This window comes from Vombatus ursinus, unplaced genomic scaffold (assembly GCF_900497805.2).
Source record: "Vombatus ursinus unplaced genomic scaffold, bare-nosed wombat genome assembly UNPS02014852.1, whole genome shotgun sequence".
In the NCBI taxonomy this organism is placed as follows: Eukaryota; Metazoa; Chordata; class Mammalia; order Diprotodontia; family Vombatidae; genus Vombatus; species Vombatus ursinus.
In genome coordinates, this window is record NW_020954630.1 from 12,029,781 (window position 1) to 12,044,933 (window position 15,153).

Sequence of the window (15,153 nt, forward strand, 5' to 3'; positions counted from 1 at the left end):
ATCAGGAAGTAGCTGAAATTCAGTGTAGAAATTGGGTTTCAGAGTGTAAAAGCCCTCAGTTCAAATCCTGTGTGACCGGAGGCAAGCTTCTTCACTTCACTTCTCTCAGCCTCAGTTTCCTCATGTGTAAAATGGGGATAATAACATTATCTGCCTCCCAGTGTTGTCAATGGGATCAAATGGTACAACAGACATAAAGGGATGAGGACCTGTGATTTCATTTCATGTAAGGAGCTCTCAGATGTCAAAACTTCCTCTACCAATGCAGGTCTACACCTTCTCTACATCTTAAAGAGAGTTGCTGTCAGAGCACTGGGAAGTTTTGACTTGCCCGAGGTCATGCAGCCACAAGACTTATCAAAGACAGGGCTTGAGCTGAAGTCTCTCTGGCTTCAAGGCCATTTCTTTTTTGTCCAAATATACATTTCGCTTCTCAGTATGTGCAAAGTGCTTCACAAACCTTAAAGCTTTTAGTGATGCTTAGTGAGTTTTAGTGATAATAATGATTACTAACTCATTGGAGCTTCATGACAATTCTGGAAGATAGGCATTGAATTTTTAGCCCCAGTCTACAGATGAAGAAACTGAGTTTGAGAGAGCTTAAGTTGACTGGCCCATGGTCACACAGCTAGGGAGTGTTGAGGGTGTGATTTGAATCCAGTTCTTCCTGATTCCAAATCCAGCAATCTGCCTACTATTGCAGGACATTGAAGACTTATGATGCCTTTCATAAAAATATATAAGTAATGACAGCAGGAATGAGGACACTTCCCTGTGGGGCCCCAGTATCTCAAAATTATACAATGATTCCAAATGATCCAATATTAGCTGATTAATTGTATTACCACCAATTTTCCTACAGCCAATGGGGCCCTAAGAGACTGTGGGGAGGGGAGGGGAGAGGAAGTGTGGGACCTTAGCCTCTAGTCCTAGATGCTGCAGTGAGTACAGGCAGCAGCAGCAGCCCTGGCTAGGTAGTGGGTAGTACTCACTCACGCAACCCCCACTCACCACCTCTAAATATACAAACTCTCCAACCATAACTTCTGTTCATTGATTTTCTTTTCTTCACTAACAATCCTCCATTTCTTCATTTTTGCAAGTTTAAAATGCCCCCTAGAACCTAATGGTGTCTCCTTTTAGGGCATTTTAAAATTTCTCAAGTTGTAGGACAGACCCAGCAGACTTGACCCTGATCATGCAGTTGCCATGACATTCAGATGATAGCATTTGGAATCACAGGACCATTTTCCACAGTGGAAGACAAAGACTGAAAACTTGATGGGGCCAAGCATTCTCATCTTACAGTTTAAGAATATCTCATATTATTTCATTAAAATGACGCATCTTTTTTGTTTGTTTGCTTCTTCAGCTAAACTTAATCCATTTTGGGCATTAGTACTCAATTCCTCAGCTGCTTCCATCTCCCCTTTTCTCATCTCTTGTCCTGTGTAACTGAGAGACCTCTGAGAGTGTGGGATTAGGGATTCTAATGACAGATAGGAAGTAGAAGGATACCTCAGAAATATTGCAGGTACAGTTCCAGTTCACTGCAATAAAGAAAAATATCACAATAAAGTGAGTCACATGAATTTTTTGTTTCCTAATGCATAGAAAAGTTATGTTTATTCTATATTGTAGTCTATTAAGTGTGCAATAACATTATGTCAAAAAAAATACTCTATTGCTAAAAAAAAAAAGCTAGCATCACCATGTTGAGCTTCAACAAGGTATAATTTTTTTTTTGATGGTGGAGGGTCTTGCCTCCATACTGTTGGCTGCTGTCTGATTAGTGTAGTAGTTAATGAAGGCTGGAGTGGCTGTGGCAATTTCTCAAAATAAGACAACAATGAAATTTGCCTCATCATTAATTCTTCCTTTCACTTGAACACTTAGAGACCATTGTAAGGCTATTAATTAGCCCTAATTTCAATCTTGTTTTGTCTCAGGGAATAGAGAGGCCCAAGGAGATGGAGAGAGATGAAGGAATAGCAGGTTAGGTGGAGCAGTCAGAACACACCCAACATTTATCAAGTTTACCACCTTATCCAGGCCCAATTCATGTCAGCCCCAAGACAATTACAATAGCAACATCAAAGATCACTGATCACAAAACACCATAACAGATATATTAATAATGAAAAAGTTTGAAATATTGTGAGAATTACCAAAATGTGACACTGAGATGTAATATGAGGACGTGCTGTTGAAAAAATGGCACCAATAGACTTGCTCAACTCAGGGTTGTCACAAACCTTCAATTTGACAGAAAAATGCAATATCTGTGAAGCACAATAAAGCAAAGCAGGATAAAAGGAGGTATGCCTGTACCTAACAGGAAAGAAAGCTTCACCTACTTTGCCATTTATCTGTGACCATACTTAATGACTTTGGGGGTAGGTAAGGGGAAGGAGAAGAGGAGAGTTACCTCAGAATACATTGAAATGAAGCTTGTAGGAGTCCCTACAAGCCTTTGTCATAAACCATCCACAGTTTCCTCATATGTAAGGGGAAAAAAAAACATTGAATATAGGGTCAGGCTTGGTTGCACTAGATAACTTTGAATGCTCCTTCCAACTATATAGGTCTCTTGTTCAATGGATCTATGATCTCATGGTTGTGGGCACTCCAGAGGTACAAATCACATCCTGTCTACATTTTCTTATCTTACATTACTCTTGTCCACTTCCTTCTATAAATCTTCCACTGTGGAGGTCACCAATAAGAAGAAAATCCCCATATTTACAGCAGCATTGTTTGTAGTAACAAAGAATTGAAAACAAAGTAGATGCCCATTTATCGAATGTAATGATGAATGCAATGCAAAAAAATATTAATATGATTAATAGAGAAATTTGGGAAGATTTACATGAACTGATACAAAGTAAAGTAAGCAGAACAAGAAAACAATATACACAATGATTACAACAATGTAAATGTAAAGAACAGCCACCACAAAACTATTAAAAGTGAAAGTTGTAGTATTATAAAGAGCAGGCAGAGACACAAGGAAGATAAATGAGAAGAAATCTTCATACCTCCTCCCCCTTTTGCACAGAAGTAAGGTCCACAGGTATAGAACACTGTATTTATTTTCAAATTGTTTCAACATATGAATCAGTTTTGCTGATTTCTTTCTCTTCATCCTTTTTTTTTTAATGTTCTTGTTATATGGAATGTCTCTCAGGGTGGAAGAGGTATGTTTAGATAAATTTTGGAGATATAAAAGCAAAAACATCAATAATTTTTAAACAATCTTCCATTGGGTATCAGAAGTATCTCTCTAGGTTTTATGACATTATGCAAATTCCAATGGAGTTCACACACTGTGTGCTCTTTGCATCTCTATTCCACTCTTGCAGCATGACTGCTCCACCTCAATTTCTACTCACATATACTTAAGCCTTATCTCCAAAATCATTGCTTATTTGGAATATGTAACATCCTACTCCACCGGAGGGGACATGATTTTGTGAGCTTTGAGGGATATTTGAGGTCATACAAAAACATGTATAGCCCTTGTTGCTAAAGAAAAAGGCCATCCCAGTAACTACCAATGCATATACTTTCCCTGTGATGTAGTTGATACAGTATCAGCCTGAAGTCAGGAAGACACATCTTCCTGAATTTAAATCCAGCTTCAGACAGTTACTAGTTGAATGACCCTGAGCAAGTTACTTAACCCTGTTTACCTCAGTTTCCTCATCTGTAAAATGAGCTGGAGAAGGAAATGGCAAATTACTCTACCATCTTTGCCAAGAAAATCCCAAATGAGGTCATAAATGAAGTCATGACTGAAAGCAATTGAACAACAACATACTTTCCCTGCTAATCAAATTTTTATGGAGAAAAACTTTGTGAGAATTGCCTACATGTGAATTTAGGACAACTCTGATGAAAGTATGAGAGGGAAATAGGTAAGCCTTTGCAAACAATATTCTATAGCAGACCACACCCTTATAGTCGCACAGTTGCTGGGAAGGTACAGAGAATACAATATCCCTCTATACTTATTGTTCAATATAAAAAGTGTTTGATTTAGTAGAACACTCTTTCAACACAATTTCAAACTCATTTTGTACTTTTCTTTGCTTCATTAATTGTTATAGCCAAAGTCAGGGGTGGGGCACCTGCAACCTCAGGGCTACATGTGGCCCTCTGGGTCCTCAAGTGCGGCACTTTGACTGAATCCAAACGTCACAGAACAAGTCCTTTTATTAAGGGGATTTTATTAAGGGGATTTGTTCTGTGACATTTGGATTCAGTCAAAGGGCCACACTGGAGGACTTAGAGGGCCACATGTGGCCTTAGGTTGCCGGTTCCCCATCCCTGGCTAAAATCATCACCTGATGGTCATCCCACTGAGCTTGATCTAGGTTAATACTTGGAAAAGAGACAGTTTGTTACTAGAACCATGTCCAGTGTGGTAGAACCTGCCAAAACTCACTCTCTACTGATATGACTTTCAGGAACCCAGAGTCCCCTCCACACCACAATGAGGCATCAAAGCAGGGATTTTGAACCTTTTCTGTGTCACAGAACCCATGAACAGTCTAGTTGAAATCTATGGAGCCCTCCTCAGAATAATGGTTTTGAATGCACAAAATGAAATACATAGGATTACAAAGGGAACCAATTTTATTGAAATACAGTTATCAAAATTTTTTTATAAAAGTTCACAGACCCTGGGGAAAGTACCCCTCTATCAGAGTCAAATTTGGTGGTTGACCCCTTGAACCAATGATGTTTTTTCCATCAGCAAATCCCCAAAATGGATATGTGTATATTAATGTGTATGTGTAGCTACATTGCTATATATCCAGAGCAATTTCCAGCCTCCTAATAAGTCAGATTTCTTCCACATTTTTCTGCCTGGAATCATGCACAGATCAGCACCACAAGGTCATGGTCACATTCAGAAAATATACTTTATGCCTATGATATCAAAAATGACTGTGTTTCTCACTGTCCAGGAGTAATGCCACCTCTACTGGCTGAGCACCATGGGTTCTTGCTTATCTCTTCAGGGTGCCCCATTCTACATTCAGAGCATGAAACAACACCAAGAGTGAATAGCATAAGTTGATATGAATTTGACACCATGATTAGCCCAACTTTTAAGGAGGAATTGTCACAGATGCTCGGTGTCAACAGATGCTCAGACTGCTGTTGTTAGAACTGAGTGCTCTCCAGAGGATCTAGCCTCTGCTGTAATTATCAGCAATTGAACAATCCTCACTCTCACTTTAGGGATTAGTCTCCACCTGCCTACCCCCTATATGCTGCCAAGAAAAACAAGGGTAAGATGTAAGAAAAGAAGAATATTAAAAATTAAGAAAAGTGTAGGAAGACTTATGGGAACTGATGTAGACTGAAATAAGCAGACCCAGGAAAACAGTATACATGATGACTACAATAATGTTAATGGAAAGAACAAAAAAAAAATGAAACTGAATACCTTGTTGTTGTAATGGACTGAAATGCAAGTGAAAAAAAAATGCACCACTCTCCTGAATTGCAGAGGTAGGGGACTATTGGTGTGGAACATTAACATTGAACATAGGGTCAGACTTGATTGAACTGCTTTTTTATTTTTTTTCTCTAATGTTTTAAACATTTTCATTTAAAGTATTGAGTTCCAGATTCTATCCTTCCCTCTTTTTTCTCTCCCTTCCCTTAGATGGTAAGCAATCAGATATAGATTATACATTTACAATTATGTAAAACATTTCCATATTAGTCATTTTGCACAAGATGACTCAGATAAATTAAAAAAATGAAGAAAGAAAGTGAAAATAGCATGCTTCAGTCTGTGTTTAATTAATATCAATTCTTTCTCAGGAGGTGGATAGTATGCTTCATCATTAGTCCTTTGAGATTGTCTTGAATCATTGTATTGCTGAGAATAACTAAGTCATTCCCAGTTCTTCATCAAACAATATTGCTGTTACTGTTCTGGTTCTGTTCACTTCACTATGCATCAGTTCATTTAAATCTTTCCAGGTTTTTCTGAAATCATCTTGCTTGTCTTGTCTTATAACATCCACCACAAAAAGAGCTGCCATAAATATATTTTTGTACAAATAGGTCCTTTTCCCTTTATTTGGATGTCTTTGGGATAAAGACCTAGCAGTGGTATTGCTGGATCAAAGGGTATGCACAGTTTTATAGCCCTTTGGGCATAGTTTCAAATTGCTCCCCAGAATGGTTGGATCAGTTCACAAGTTCACCAACAATGCATTAGTGTCCCAGTTTTCCCACATCCCCTCCAACATCCAACTTTTATTTTTTTGTCACATTAGCCACTCTGATAGGTGTGAGGTAGTGCCTCGGAGTTATTTTAATTTGCGTATCTCTAATCAACAGTGATTTAGAGCATTTTTTAACTGCTTTTAAAAAACATTTGTTACAAAGGATGATTTACTGGGTAAGAGAAGGGGAAGGATATATTTAATCCAGGTAATATAAAAACAAAAGATATCAATAAAAATGCTTAGTTAAAAATTTAAACCTGTCCTGGGATCAAAAATCATGTATTTCTTTGTACTCTTAAGGATCTCCACTTGGCCTTCCTGGATCTGGATGATGTTTTGTTTCTTGTCTATTTCTTCATATTCTGCTTAAATCCTGAAAACTGACCATGACCCATGCTTTCAGGCTTGGACTCTATTTCTTCTCCTACCCTTCCACCTGTCTGAACTCCTGTTTGCCAAACTCTAAAGTTCCTGATCAGACAGTGTGTGACTGTCTTGGTAGATAATTTATCACAAAAGCCAATTGCTTCTTACTGATATAATGGCTGGTCCAGAGTTTTGCTTTTTGTTGCTGTTAATTTTTAGTCTTGAATTTTATAGCTATATCAGAGAGGGCCTATATTTCCCAAAAGACACTCTGCTTGTGTTCCCTGCTCATTCTGGACCTCTGAATGTGGACTCATCAACTCGTCTGCGTAGGTTTTGAAACTTGTCCATATCCCCCAGTCTAACCTAACTGGATTCTAAGATCAACTTTCATTCTCTGGACTGGTGGCGTAGCCTAACCTGTTCTGCTATCCCCGCCCTTTCTGGACTGCTTAGTGTCCTTTCTACTTATGATAGTGTATACTTTTAAGAGGAAGAGGTAGAAAAATCATGTTGAAATATGTTAAGAATAGAGAGATATAGACTGAGCTTGTGATCTCATCATTGTTGGGAATTCCACTCTAGATATTCTTTCCAGGAGATGCTAGATATAAAATTTCTCTGTATCAATCATCTGACCAGGGTGGTGTGGGGCACTGAGATGTTAACCAACTAGCTCATGGTGAGATAGCCATCGTGTGTCCAACGCAGAACCTGAATGTAAGTTTCTGTCTCTGTGTGATCCTGAGGTCACTGAACCTCTCGATGGCCCTGGTAACTTTCTACACCTATAAGTTGTGAAAGAGTTGCATATCTACTTTGGTGAAGAGTATTTCCTCCCTGGGGAGTTCCCAGATTCCCAGAACAGTATTAGTCTGAGAGAGAGAGAGAGACAGAGACAGAGATAGAGACAGAGACAGAGAGACAGAGAGAGACAGAGAGAGAGAGACAGAGAAAGACAGAGACAGAGACAGAGACAGAGAGAGAAAGACAGAGACAGAGAGAGAGACAGAGACAGAGAGAGACAGAGACAGAGACAGAGAGACAGACAGAGATTAGAAGGTCTTTGGAAATCTGATCTTCCTCTTTCATTTACTAAATGATTGAGTTATTTAATCTGTCAGTCAGGTTTAAGAGTCAACATACAGTAAACTTAAGGTTCAAAGGTTCTGAAGGCTTTAGGGAGAGCTTTTGCAAACTATATGAAGAACCACTTTCTTAGAATGCATGTGGTGAGAGTTTCCTGGATATTAAGCAGACTTCTGTAAGAATGCTACATTTTTCTTTTTTTCTTGTTTCCATAAAGACAACTGGTTTTCCGTCTCTAACTCACAATACTAGGGTTGCACTTGCACTGTAACAGAAAATTAAGATAACTCTCTGCTTCATTCTGACCCATGAGCAGCCTGTTACAAAACTGTAGCAAAGACATTTTGCCTTTAGCGTGTCTATTGTCTATCCCCTTTCTGGACTGTTTTTCCCTTCTTCCCCTTCTCTTGGTATGACTTCTTGCCTCAGCTTCTTTACCCTGAACAATTTACATTGTAAATCATATCTCTGCTGTTAAAGAAATGTCAGGCATCAGAGTCCAAGGGAGAGTCATTTTCTCCAAATGAATTAAAAGCAGGAAAAGTATCTAACTTTTAATATATCTTTTCTTCTTGTTGTTGTTGGTCCTTTGTTCTGGAAGAGGACCAAGGACATCACGAGGATGAGGTCTTGATTTGGGAGTGAATTGGATTTAAGCGAGGCAAATCTTTTCTTAAAGCCCAAGTCAATCCCTTACACTCAGAAAGCACTTATAAATGTTTATTGAATTGCCTGCTGGCCCTTTTTACACCTAATAAACTTGATGACTCCACATAAGAGTGAACAAAAGTTTGAGGACAGATGAAGCAAGAATTTTTCTTGGCAAATTTATTCAGAAAGTGGTCTCCATTCTCCCCTTCACTTTATGTGTGTTGACACAGCCAGTAAGCCTTAGTTGCCAGTGGATTTTGGAATGAGAATAATCTTTATTTCTCTTTAACAAAAATCTATCAATGTTGTGAATAAACAAATTTAAGAGAGAATAGAACTAACTGTGCTTGCTGAAAGAGTAAAATCATTTCCTATCATAATTTCATTATGTCAAAAAAAGAAAATAGGGCCTTTCACTACAGGTTATTAGTAGGTAAATTGTAGGTAAATTGAGTCACATACTTACATACCTTATCTAAGATGGGGTTTTAGCTTAAACCTTTCCTAGGGCTCTGTTTTCAGACCATCTGAGTAGCAGAGCAGCTTTCCTCATTCATTAGATAAGTCATTACCTGTTCTGGTTTTACTCTTTTTTTTTTTTACCCATATATGCTATTTTTTTTTAGTGAGGCAATGGAGGTTAAGTGACTTGCCCAGAGTCACACAGCTAGGAAGTATTATGTGCCTGAGGTTGGATTTGAACTCGGGTCCTCCTGACTCCAGGGCTAGTCTTCTATCTACTGCACCACCTAGCTGCCCCTATGCTATTTTCTTTGGGGGTCTCACAAAATGCTCAAAGCAAAATTAATTATTATTCATTTTGATTTCGAAAGGAATCATTCAAACCATACAAAATGCTGACAGAGGTAAGAAAATAGGATCAAGGAGGATAGGAAATTCACAAAACACCAATGATATGTCCCCAGTCCAAAAAAGTTGATAATCTTTGTATCAGAGGTTGACTTAAACTCTTCAGGTCATTTTGGGAAAAGTTATCAAGTTGAATGGCATATGAGCAAAATTATTGTTTTTAATTTTTTTAATTAATTTCAAGATTTGAGTCAGCAGAAGTAGTCCCAGAACCTCATTATATAATAAGTTCCCTGATCATTCAGAGTCTTGAATGTATCTTGTGCAAAATATATAAGATATCCAATGGAAAGAGTAAGTTTCACACTCCGATGATCTCCCACCAGGTTACTGAAGCCTGAAGTTCTACCTATTAGTAATAATTAATTCCTTTCATTTCAGGAATTTTTGCTAGTTTGGATGAAAATATCCCTAGTAGAGATCATAATTCTTCCTCAATAATAGTTCCAGCTATAACACTTACTAACAGTGTACCCTGGGCAAGTTAACTTTGTCTCCTTGGGCCTCATTTTCCTCCTGTCTAAAATGATTGGAAAAGAGTAGATGAGCTCTACAGTGTGTGTTAGTTAAAAATCCTAAATACAGTGAAGTAATCTAATTTCTGGGAGCCTCAGTTCCTTTTCCTGTAAAATGAACTCCCTATATCATTGTAGTGTTGTAAAAAAAGTGTTGTATAGATGTAAGTCATTATGACCGAATTACAGATTTGGAAGGGACCTCACTGGCCATCTAGTGCAACTCGTATCTGAAGAACAATTCATTTCCTAACACCCCCAACAAATAGTCTTCCAGCCTTTGCCTGAAGACTTCTAGGGCCTCTGAATGGCTCATTGTAAATCTTCATTAGCACCACTTTCAGATAGCTCCAGTTGTTAGGAGGTTTTGCCTTTCATCAAGCTAAATCTGACTTCTCAGTGTTTACCAAAGTGCCTGCCACATGGTAAGCACTTAATAGTAAGCATAGTAGTCACTTAATAAATGCTTATTGGCCTATCGACTGACTATGCAAACTTCTGCCTGTGCTCCTGCCTCTGCCTTTTGGGACCAAGTAGGAAAATACTAATCCCTCTTCTGCATGATGGCCTTTTAATACTTGATATATGCTATGGCCTCCCCTCCAAAAACCTTTTCTTCTCCAGTTCCTTCCACTGCTACTATTATTGAAATAGCTCTTCGCTATCCTGGTCACCGTCCTCTGGATGCTCTCTGGCTTGTCAGTGACCTTCCCAAAACGTAGCACCTATGACTTATAATACAATAGTCAATAGACAATAAATAGTACAAGAGGACCCAGGCTTCCTATGTTTTGGAAGTTTTGACTCTTTTAATGCAAACATCAGCCTTTTTGGCCACCATGTTACCTTGGCAATTTATATTGAATTGTGAGTCCACTAAAATCTCCAGCTCTTTTTGAAGGAACTGTCATCTCACCATGCCTCCCCACCCCTATCTTGCCTTTCTGAAGCTGATTTTTTTTAAAGTCAACCATAAGACTTCATAATTATCTCTGAAATTCCTTCTTAGATTCAGTCCAAAACTCTAGACTGTTGAGATTATTTTGGAATCTGGCTCTGTCATCCATCATATTGACTACCTTTTCCAGTTTTACGTCATCTGCATAGCATTCCATCTATGTCTTCATCTAAGTCATTGATAAAAAATGTAATGAGCACAGGATCAAACACAAATTCCTGGGACACTCCATTAGAGCCATCTCTGGCTAGAGGCCTTCTTCTTAAGGGACATTAGATTTCAGCCAAGGTGATTTCAAGTTATTCATGACTACTCTGTAGATCTAGTCATTCATTAAGTTCCAAAGCTGCCTAACTCTATCCAACTTGCTCATATGGATTCCATGAGACACTTAGGACTAGAAGGTCATATATGCAGAGCTAGAATGGACCTTGGAAGCCATTTGGTCCGACACCCTCATTTTTACAGATGAGAAAAACGAAACTCACAGGTGTTAAGTGACTTACCCAACAACACGTATGCAGTAAATGTCAGAGGGGGTATTTGAAGTCGGCTCCTCTATTTCCAGAGTCAATATATTTTGCCCTGTGCTATCTTCCATGATGATTTGTCAAATTTTTCTGAAATCTAGATATACAGTCAGCCTTCTTTTAGCCTGCCAGTCTAGAAACCCTGCCCTAAAAGGAAATGTATGTCTAGTATAGCATGAGGCTCACAAACCATACCCTTGTTTTGGGAACACAATAACTCCAGAAATCCTACAGGCATCCAAATTATGTTGTTGTTTAGTTGTTGCTGTTGTTGTTGTTGAGTGATTTCAGTCATGTCTGATCCTTCGTGATCCCATTTGGAGCTTTCTTGGCAAAGACACTAGAGTAGTTTGCCATTTCCTGATTCATCTAATTTTTGGTTGTTGTTGAATAGTTTCAGTCATGCCCCACTCTTCATGACCACATTTGGAGTTTTCTTGGCAAAGATACTAGAGGGGTTCGCCATTTCCTTCTCCAGTTCATTTTATAGATGAGAAAACTAAGGCAAACAGGGTTGGGTGACTCTCCCAGGGTCACACCACTAGTAAGAACTCAGGTCTTCCTGACTCCAGGCCTGGTGCTGTATTGACTGCACCACCAAACTCTAAGCCAAAATGATCAGACACTTTCATCTGGTCCAATGCTCTTTGTCATTTATGAACAGATGACCATATATTGTTCAAAAAGAGGATTATGCTACGAGGGTAACTATCGGGAACATATAAGGCTAAGAGTTGCAATCAGACATAATTTATTATTGTTATTATTTGTATTGTGGTGGAAATGAGTTTATCAGACTGTAGAAATGTTGCATATGCAATCAGACATGACTGATATGATGATTAGCTTTGATGAACTGCTTTTTTTCTCTTTCTTTTTTAAGATTGGTGTTAAGAAGGATGACTCTCTGTTAAAGAGTGAAGAGGGATATATTTCAAAATAAAGTTGATGTCGAAACAAAACTTATGAATGTAATGGCTCCTCTAGAGGGAAGAAAAATGACTTGGACCATCTTAGAGCTCTAGGATTTGGAGTTGTTTTTTTTCCTAATCTCCTGAAGCAAGTAAATATTTTTTTAAAAGTGGGGAGGAGGCACAGAAAAGAGAGAGTTTGTGCTTTCCCTAGCAGCTCTGGGATGAATAGAAGCAATAGCAGCCTCAAGAGAATAGCAAAAAAACAAAAACAAAAAACAAATCCCAGCAGGCTGGATGAATCCAGGCCATTCTTCCACCCGCTATAGGAAGTATTACATCAATAAAAAATAAATTTTAAAAAATTGTTTCAAGAAATAATGTTTCAAAGATCTAATGGAAGGCAAAGAAGTTGCCTCAGGGTACAGAAATGCCAGACCAAAGGCATCAAAGATGAACCTTACAAACCCAGCCAGCTATCCAAAGATGACAATGAAGATATTTCTTTAAACCAGCTGCTCATCAAAACAGAGGAAGCATGTAAATGTGCCATGCCAAGGCTCACAATGTTAAGTACTCCTCTGAAAAGCCAACACTGGTCCTGAGTTGCTGATCAGCTCTACTTAGGAATTCATTGCTTATCCCAAAGAGAAACAGGATAGGGTTGGGAAGGGCCTAAGGGCCCTTGAGGGCCTTTGAGAAAAGTACCTTTGGACATAAAACACCTTTGTCCAGTCACAAATAAAGACGGCCTAAGGTAAAACTGAGGTTTAGGAAGCCCATCATTGATGCCTAAAGCGTCCCCTTTCTGCTTCTTCCTTAATTCATTCCTTAATCCCTGCCTCCTAGTTCAGCAGCATACCCTTGCCTCTATTGAGGTGCTTAGGATCCTCCCATTTTCTAGTGGGTTTTTCCTAATGAAGTACTTAAGTATCTGGTGTCATTATTTACATTTTAAAATTCCTCTTGCATTGTATTAACCCTCCTAGCTTAGTGGCAATTTCAATAATCTCTAATTGTGGAATGAAAATAATAGCTGTCATTGGAATGACTTTGTCTCCCTTTAAAGGAAATTTTAAGCCAAAAATTAACAAGTAAGAAAGACTCATAAGATTTAGAGCTAAAATCTCACCTAATTCACCATCTCACTTTACAAAAGGACACCGGTACCCAGAGAAATAAAATTACTTCCCCAAGGTCACACAGATTATAAGAAGTAGAGCCAGAATTTGAAACTAGGTCCTCTGATTACAAAGTCTTATTAGGCCTGTTCACCATGCAGCACCATAGTGATTTTGAATATCATTATGATTATCAGATTCACATTGTAAACTTAATTTTATCATAACAGTCACCTCCATATGTGTGTACTGCATCTCCACAGTTGGATGCTGCAGTACCATGATCCTCTGATCATACATCATGATGATTTGCTCATAATTTAAAATGTTGTCACTTAAGTCATTTTTCAGTTGTGTCCAATTCTTCAAGACCCCATTTGGGGTTTTCTTGGCAAAGATACTGGAGTGTTTTGCCATTTCCTTAGCCTACTCATTTTACAGATGAGAAACTGAGGCAAACAGGGTTAAGAGACTTGCCAGGGTCACAAAGTTGGTAAATGTTTGAGGCCAGATTCAAAATGATAGGGTCTCTCCCTGCTTGGGGTTTATAATCTAGAGAAAAATATCAGAGGGAAGACAAACTTAAAGAGCAGTGTTTAGTACAAAAGTAAAAGGAAGTGTTTCACTATCTTGAAGGGGAAGAGAGAATTTACTGGTTACAGAGTTTGCTACCTCACCTCTCTGGGCCTCAGTTTCTTCATCTGTAAAATGAGAGCTGACTTGATCTCTAAGATCCCTTCCAAATCTAAATCTATGATTTCATGACTTAGGGAGGGAAGAGTCCTTAGTCTTTAGATGGAAGCTCAGGGAAGGTGAGTAATTTCATGCCCAGGGTCCAGATTCAGTACTTTTCCCACAATGCCACCCTTCATCTTTCTTCTGGGTGGAAGAAGAAAGGCCACAGACTAAAATAACTGCTAAAAGACTTGGACCCAAAGACCCAAGATACCATGAATCTGGACACTGAGGAGCATCCAGAGGAGGGCAACCAAGATAATGAAAGACCCTGAGCATGTCACATGAGGACTGGTCGAAGGAATTAGGGATATTAATCTTGGAGAAGAGAAAATGGGGAACACATGATGACTCATTAAATATTTGAAGGGCTGTCATGTGGAAGAAGGAATGGACTTGTTCTTCTTGGCCTCCGAAGGCAGAATCAGGAACAGGGGTAAGAAGTTGCAATGAGATAAATGTGGTCTTGATATAAAAGAAGAAATACCTACCAATTAGAGAATTGTCCAAAGGTGGAAGGCACTGCGCCCACAGGGAGCAGGTTCCCTCTCACTTTAGGTCTTCAAGTCAAGGTTGGATAGTCCTTGCTGGGTAGATTGGAAAGCAGATTTTTGCTCAGGTGTAGATTGGACTAGGAAGTCTCTGAGGTCCCTTTTTGCTCTGAGGTCCTGTGATTCCATGAATTTGGAGTGATCAGCCTGCAGTGCTGAAGGGTAGCATCCAAATATAACAAGTTAAAGAAAGAGAAGTTAAGTAATATCACTGCCAGGGCTGTCTGAAGAGACCTGAAACTTGGGCATATGAGCAAGTGCTGTGGCTAGCTGGCTGGTCATTTGACTCTTCCATCCCCATTGCATCTATTCTTCTGCTGCATAGACTAATTGATGAGCTTTTATGCTGTCTCCTCCCCTTTAAAACTATCCATGATGTTTTTTTTTTTTTTACCAGATTTTACCAGCATAAAATGTGGTAGGCAAAGGGACCACCACTGAATGTTTTGTCATCTCCCATAAGGATGGCACTGAACCAACTAGATCAAGAGCTGGGACTAGGCATAGGCAAGATAGGAAGCCATAGAGTCCAGCATACACAAGAGTAGTCACAATGAGTGATACTTTCTTTTTTTGATTCACTCTACTGTATGTGTGTGTAT

General features: G+C 38.9%; 1 long non-coding RNA gene across 1 annotated transcript in view; it reads right to left on the minus strand.

The window, feature by feature from the left end:
• The window catches only part of LOC114027072, a 34,272-nt gene extending 19,588 nt beyond the window's left edge, over nt 1–14,684 (minus strand). Inside the window, exon 1 of the long non-coding RNA XR_003567206.1 lies at nt 14,492–14,684. This is a non-coding gene — a long non-coding RNA (uncharacterized LOC114027072). The remainder of the gene's footprint in view (nt 1–14,491) is intronic.
• Nucleotides 14,685–15,153: the final 469 nt, after the last annotated feature.